Consider the following 7,864-nt stretch of genomic DNA (forward strand, 5'->3'; position numbering starts at 1 on the left):
TAAATAAGCAGGGTGACAATATACAGCCTTGACGTACTCCTTTTCCTATTTGGAACCAGTCTGTTGTTCCATGTCCAGTTCTAAATGTTGCTTCCTGACCTGCATATAGGTTTCTCAAGAGGCAGGTCAGGTGGTCTGCTATTCCCATCTCTTTCAGAATTTTCCACAGTTTATTGTGATCCACACAGTCAAAGCATAGTCAATAAAGCAGAAATAGATGTTTTTCTGAAACTCTCTTGCTTTTTCGATGATCCAGCAGATGTTGGCAATTTGATCTCTGGTTCCTCTGCCTTTTCTAAAACCAGCTTGAACATCTGGAAGTTTACAGTTCATGTATTGTTGAAGCCTGGCTTGGAGAATTTTGAGCATTACTTTACTAGCATGTGAGATAAGTGCAATTGTGCAGTAGTGTGAGCATTCTTTGGTATTGCCTTTCTTTGGGATTGGAATGAAAACTGACCTTTTCCAGTCCTGTGGCCACTGCTGAGTTTTCCAAATTTGCTGGCATATTGAGTGCAACACTTTCACAGCATCATCTTTAAGGATTTGAAATAGCTCAACTGGAATTCCATCACCTCCACTAGCTTTGTTCGTAGTGATGCTTTCTAAGGCCCACTTGACTTCACATTCCAGAATGTATGGCTCTAGGTGAGTGATGACACCATCATGAAGTCATGTTATCTGACCCAGTTATCTGGGTCATGAAGATCTTTTCTGTACAGTTCTTCTGTGTATTCTTGCCACCTCTTCTGAAAAATTCCTGGCTGTTCCTTCTCTCTTCAGTGACCTCTCAGCCTCCACCCTGCCTTCTCAAAGGGTCATCCACACTTCTGTCTTTACCGACACACACCTACTTGACTCCACCACCCCCTGAAGTCTTATTTCCATCCCTTTCAGTCTTCTAGCTCTCTCTGTGGCTAAATCTGTAACAGGCATTTTTCAGTCTCACATTCATGGGACAGGTCTGACCACTGTCTTCCTGAAATCCATCCCTCACAGGCCTCTTGTTTCTCTGTCTGTTCCTTCTCAGTCTCCCTTCTTGACTTGGTTCCTCTTCCTGTTTCTGCCTGACCTTTGAACTCTATATACACAGGGCTCTGTCCTTGGCCACTTCTTGCTCTCCCCACTGGCCTTGGTGACCCTCATCTGCACCTCCCTCATCATTTCCACTATCCTATTGAGTAGGTGGCACCTGAATCTTCAACTACAAAAATACATAAAAATACACTCTACAGATGTAACACACTGGTAGTCCAGTGGTTAAGACTTTGCCTTCCAGTGTAGGGGATGAGGGTTGGATACCTGGCTGGGAAACTAAGATCCCACATGCCTTATGGCTAAAAAACCAAAACATAAAGCAGGCAGTATCGTATTAACAGCAAACTCAATAAAGACTTTATAAATCCACATCAAAAAAAAACTTGAAAGATACCGCACCATACTCGATACACCAACACTTCCCACTTCCCAACACACTCTCCAGCACTTGCAGACAATGGCAAACACATACACATAAGCAGTCAGACATATGTTAACAGATGGCTCAGTGGTAAAGAATCCACCTGCTATTGTGGGAGATGCAAGAGACACGAGTTTGATCCCAGGGTCGGGAAGATCCCCTGGAGTAGGAAATGGCAACCCACTCCAGTATTCTTGCCTAGAGAATCCCATGGACAGAGAAGCCTGGCAGGCTACAGTCCATGAGGTCGCAAAGAGTCAAACACAACTGAGTGACTGAGAACAGTTATACACAAACATCTAGATGCTTACACAGAAATCCAGAGGAAAACCCAAGGAGATTTAAAAAATTACCTCCTCTGCTGTGCTCCAGGTTTTAATTCCTCATCTCCCATCACTTTCCCTGGACAGACTGCAAATGCCTCTTGGATCTTCCAGACCTTTGGGTAGACAGCAGATATGAGAACTTCAGGGAAATCAAAGGCAGTAAGAAGTTAGGAGGGGCCTTCATCAAACTGGTGGTAACAAAGGCAGGGACCCAGGAGGCCAGAAACAGAGAAACATGGTGATCTGAGCAGAGTTAGAAATGGAGGCTTGATAAAAATCTTATGTTAAAAATACAACAGGAAGGACTTCCTTGGTGGGTTAATGGTTAAGAATCCGCCTGCCAATGCAAGAGACACAGGTTCGATCCCTGGTCCACGAAGATCCCACTTGTCATGGAGCAACTAAGCCTGTGAACCACAACTACTGAACTTGTGCTCTGGAGCCCAGGAGCCACAACTACTGAAGCCTTCATGCTCTGCAGTGAGAGAAGCTGCTGAGCTGAGAAGCCCGTGTACCACAACAAAGAGTAGCCCCCGCTAGCTGCAACTAGAGAAAAGCTTGCACGCAGCAGCAAAGACCCAGCACAGCCAAAAACAAATGAGTAAATAATTTTAAATACTTAGAAAAAATACAACTGGGATAACTTTCTAGTGATGGCAGGCTACCTCATTGCAGATTTACCCTTCCACCAGAATCAGCTTTTTTTAAAAAAACTGGATAAAATCAGAAGGCAAAAAAAACACCTTCAGTATCAAGGTGTTGTCAAACCAGGATATGAGAGGTCAGAATCCTAGAAAGGTGAGTAGACATGATGCAGTGCTGTTTCCCCCCACCCTCCCCTCGCAAGCAAGTTGTTGATTTGAATGCAATTCTTCGGTGCAAAGCAGGCCAGAGAGAGGCTGAGAAGCTGAATTCTGAATTCTGGCAATCTTCTGGGGCTGGAGAAATAGACCCTGGAAAGATGGGGTCACCAAAAACTTCATTCTAGGAGCAGGGAGCAACGAGAAACAGAGCAACCTTCACCCAGACTAAAATTCAGCTTCAACTCAGCTTAATTTCTGATTAGACTGAAATCACCTGCCTTTGGGGGCTTCCCAGGTGGCGCAGTGGGAAAGAATCCACCTGCCAGTGTAGGAGACGCAAGAGACATGGATTCAATCCCTGAGTCAGGAAGATTCCCTGGAGGAGGAAATGGCAACCCACTCCAGTATTCTTACCTGGGAAATCCCATGGACAGAGGAGCCTGGTGGGCTACAGTCCGTTGGGTTGCAAAGAATCAGATATGACTGAGCAACAGAACATGCACGCAACACCTGCCTTTACTTTCACTATCTGCCAGAAGCAAAAGTAAAACCTCTCTGGAAGGAAATAGCACCATGAAGAACCATCAGAAATATCTACAGTTTTTCGTAAATGGTATCTGGCAGTCAATCAAAAGTTGAGGCACATCAGAGAATAGTATCTCATGAACTAAAAGTAGAAGAAAAACCGACAATAGCAACAAACCCACAGAAGATACAGATACTGCAAAGGAAAGCAAGGTAGAATATGGGCCAGGGATGGCTTGGTCTGGTGTAAAATGTCACAGGGAAGGGATATTTTCAGGAATCCCCTCCACGGACAGGATCAGGTATACCTACTTAGTACAAAGTTATGATGTACGGCCATCCCTCTATAACCTGTGTGGGGTTGGTTCCAAGACCTGTCATGAATACCAAAATCCTCCAGTGTTCAAGCCCCACAGTTGGCTCTCTGCATCTGTGGATTCAACCAACCCCAGATCATAAACATAGCAGTCCACAGTTAAATATTGAGCTGTTGGGCTGGTTGTGATGTTGTCAGGGAGGAGGAAGGCTGGGTTGATTTGTGTGGTGGGGGCTAGTCATTGGAGGCAGAGGGCCAGTGACCTTGAATGTCTCAAGTTAAAGTTGTAAATAGCCCTTTGGCCTGCCAAAGGGTGGTCTTTTGGTTCTAGGTGTTAAAAGATGATACAAAGATCTGGAAGAGAGTCTGGATGGGGGTGAAGGGTATGGAGTGTGTTCCATCTTGATGGACGTAGCTGCCATCTTGGTGGGGATAGCCTCCATGTTGATGAGGGCATCTACCATCTTGGTGAGGATCTCTGCCATCTTAGTGAGGTCTTTTACTATCTTATTGATGGTGATTGCCATCTTGTTGATGGTACCCTCTCTTGACACAATGGTGCCCTGACATCTAGAAAGGGCAGATTCCAGAGACACCTCCATGACAGCGTGTCCCATGGATCCATTAGTGAGCCCAGCAGAGATTGGCTGAAGCTGGAAGAACCAGCCAGCTGGTGTAGGGTTAGGTAAGCTGATGGGCATTCAGAGGGAGTGCCAACTAGAAGGCCATGTGTGTGGGTCATGCCAGCGCAAAGGCCGGGGATGAAGTAATAGCACACAAGCTAACATTTAACAAGCGCTTATGTCTTGCCAGCCACCACTCCAAGGTTTTACGTCAATAATTCTTTTACTCTTCACAATCATCCTGTGGTGGCATGATGCTATTGACGCTTCCAGCATTCCCGTTGTTCAGGTGAGGAAACCAAGACGCAAAGAGGGTAAGTAACAAACATCTTAAACACAACTTCTTCCCAAGTCATATCCATCCCCTCATTAAAGCTGAAATCAGCATGTTGTCCTGGATTCCCCATGGGCTTGAGCCATGTCTAGAGTCACCAAATGGTCCCCAAGTCTTGTCTCCAGTCCTCTTCCATATGTATATGAGGGGATACATGTATCCCCTCACTCTTGAGCCTCCCTCCACCCCCTCATCCCACCCCTCTAGGTCATCACAGAACACTGAACTGAGCTCCCTGTGCTATACAGCAGCTTTCCACTAGCTAGCTACTTTACACCTGGTACTGTATATATGTTAGGCTTTCCTGGTGGCTCAGTCGTAAAGAATCTGCCTGCCAATTTTGATTCCTGGGTCAGGAAGATCCCGTGGAGAAGGAAATGGCAACCCACTCCAATATTCTTGCCTGGGAAATCCCATGGACAGAGGAGCCTTGGGGGCTACAGTCCATGGAGTCACAAGAGTTGGACACAACTTAGCAACTTAACAACAACAATGGTGTATATGTCAATGCCACTCTCTAAATTTGTCCCAGCTTCTCCCCCTGTATCCACAAGTCTGTTGTCTATGTCTGTCTCTATTACTGCCCTGCAAATGGGTTCATTGGTACCATTTTCTAGAGTCCATATATATATATACATGCATTAATATGTTGCTGTTCAGTCAATAAGTCATCTCCACTCTCTGAGACCCCATGGACTGCAGCACACCAGGTTTCCTGTCCTTCACCAACTCCCAGAGTTTGCTGAAACTCATGTCCATTGAGTCGGTGATGCCATCCAACCATCTCATCTCTGTTGCCCTCTTCTCCTCCTGCCCTCAGAAGTTGCTTTCTGCACTTCATAATAACTTTAGAAGGACCAGAGCTCCAGGTCTGCTTTACAACTCACAAGCTGCCTTAGCAACAAAGTAGACCTTCCTTTCCCTGAAAGAACACTGTGCCTGAAATTTCCTTACTATACCTTGTGACAAATACCGATCTAACTAATTCACCAGAGCAGGTGCAGAGAGTCATTTTGTGAATTCATCAACTTATTTAAGAACATTACCTTACTGTGGGGGCTTCCCAGGTGACTCCGATGAATGAGGTGACTCATTCATCTATCAATACAGAGACTCGAGTTTGATCCTTGGTTCAGGGAGATCCCCTGGTGTAGGAGACGGCAACTCACTCCAGTATTTTGCCTGGGAAATCCCATGGACACAGGAGCCTGGTGGGCTGTGGTCAATTGTTTTTTGTTTAGTTGCTCAGCTGTGTGACCCCATGGACTGCAGCACGCCAGGCTTCTCTGTCCATCACCAACTCCCAACTTGCTCAAACTCATGTCCATCGAGTCAGTGATACCATCCAACCATCTCATCCTCTGTTGTCCCCTTCTCCTCCTGCCCTCAATCTTTCCCAGCATCAGGGTCTTTTCCAATGAGTCGGCTCTTTGCATCAAGTGGCTAAAGTATTGGAGCTTTAGCATCATAATCAGTCCTTCCAGTGAATATTCAGGGTTGATTTCCTTTAGGATTGACTGGTTTGATTGCCTTAATTGGCTGCCTTAATATGTGATATTTGTTTTCCTCTTTCTGACATACTTCACTCTGTATAACAGACTACTCCCTGCACGCTTGATGGAGATTGACACCCATGACTAGTCCCTCTTTCTAGATGTGACTCACGGAGTTTCTACAGATGCACACGTGTGGCATGGGTGGAGAGTGCTCAGGATAGCCAGGCTGTGGGACAGGGACAAAATATGAGAGAATGGGCAAGGTGGACAGTGTTTCAGAGTGCCTACTGTATGCTGGGCACTGAGCCATGCTCTCACGTGCAAGATCCACAGCACAGCACATTCTATGGAGGAGCACAGACAAAGCCAGAGCAGTGTGGACACTTGTCTACAGCCACGCAGACACAGGGGAGTGCGGCTCTGAACCCACAACTGGCCGACACAGCCATCCTTCCATCCGCAGCAGTACTGAGCGCTGGCAGGTGTCTGGCCCTGTGTCGGAGCTTGGGGGGTGGAGTGGGGGCAATGTCCCAGACCAGATGCACTGATGGGTTTGAGATTGATATCCCACGGGTGCTTCAAGGTCCAGTGAAAAGCCTGCCTCTGCCAGGAAGTCCTCCCAGATGGACTCACTCACTCCAGTGGCTGGGGAGCTCAAGGTGCTTGGCAGTGGGGGAAGCGCTCCCTTGGCTGCCAGTGGTTGTCAAGGTTTTCCTCAGAACCACGGGTGACCTGGCCAGTGGAACTCTCTGAGGAGCCTCTGCTCTCTGAGTGCAGCATTCGAGGCCTTTTTGATGTGCCCCTAGCCTAACCCCACCAGCTCCATCATCCCTGGCTCCAGCCTTCCACTCTAAATCCATCCCACTCCTGGCTGCTTCTGGGCCACCTTCCCAGACCCTGATGGCCGTGTTGGCACTGGGGCCGGGAGGAAGCAGCAGGCCTGGGTGTGCCCTTTCAGAAACCACATCCTTTCTACCCAACCTCACCCCACCCCAGGCAGCTGGGTGTGAAGGCTCCCGGTGGAGGGCCAAGGTGGGACCCGGGGCGCCTCCCCAAGTGGAGGGCTCCAACCAGGAGGGCTGCCTGGGTGGTGGGACCTCCTTCTTTGATGACCTTGGAAGACTAGGATAAGGATGTCCTTGGTCATCAGTGGGAGTTTGTTCTGAAAGTCAGACTCCCCCAACGCCACTATCTGGATTATGTTTCAGGGAGGTCTGAGACCTCTCTGGGGCTTCCAGGGTGGCTCAGTGGTAAAACAATCCATCTGTCAATGCAGGAGATGTGGGTTTGATCCCTGGGTCAAGAAGATCTTCTGGAGGAGGAAATGGCAACCCACTCCAGTATTCTTGACTGGAGAATTCTATGGACAGAGGAGCCTGGTGGGCTGCAGTCCGTGGGGTTGCAAAGAGTCGGACACGACTGAGCGACTAAGCACAGCACACACATAACCTCTCTTCTCACCCCACATCTCTAGTTTAAGAACAAAAGCATCTTTGACTGACTTTGCCTCAGGGAGCCTAATCCCATCTCCCAATTTATCCCCTGTTCCTTGTCCCCCGAGCAGACTTTGGCTACAAGGGGGCCATCCTTCTCTCTTGCTCTTATTGATTATGGACCCCAGCCCGCTGAGTTGACTTCTTAAAACCACAGACATTTGCAGAGCAAAGACTCAAGTCAAACAGCCTCCCCAACCCATTCAGGAAGCGGGCTGACTAGAAGGTGGAGAGAAATTGTAGATGGGCTGTCTGCTGCCCCTGAGGCCCCCCTCCCACCGCTGTTCATCCATCTGTCCCGCACTCCCCAGGGATGGTCACTCACCAGATGGAGCCTTGTCCTCGATGCTGTGGGTGCCCCAGCTTGGCGTACTAGCTCCCGCAGCCCCCACGACCCTTGGCTAGGGCTTTGAGCTGGCCCCAGGGGAGCATCTGCGGGCCAGAGCCCGGGTTAAGCCACAGGGTGACCCAACTCTGCCCCAACTTCCT

At 48.3% G+C, this 7,864-nt stretch overlaps 1 protein-coding gene across 1 annotated transcript in view; it reads right to left on the reverse strand.

Annotated features, from left to right (window-relative positions):
- The window catches only part of LOC104979780, a 33,481-nt gene extending 25,623 nt beyond the window's left edge, over positions 1–7,858 (reverse strand). Inside the window, exons 1-2 of the mRNA XM_010828301.1 lie at positions 7,701–7,858; positions 1,813–1,898 (exon numbers count right to left, since the gene is read on the reverse strand). The gene's annotated coding sequence lies outside the window, so the exon portion shown is untranslated. The remainder of the gene's footprint in view (positions 1–1,812; positions 1,899–7,700) is intronic.
- Between the last annotated feature and the right edge of the window lie 6 nt (positions 7,859–7,864).

Source organism: Bison bison, unplaced genomic scaffold (genome assembly GCF_000754665.1).
Source record: "Bison bison bison isolate TAMUID 2011002044 unplaced genomic scaffold, Bison_UMD1.0 scf7180017864492, whole genome shotgun sequence".
NCBI lineage: Eukaryota > Metazoa > Chordata > Mammalia > Artiodactyla > Bovidae > Bison > Bison bison.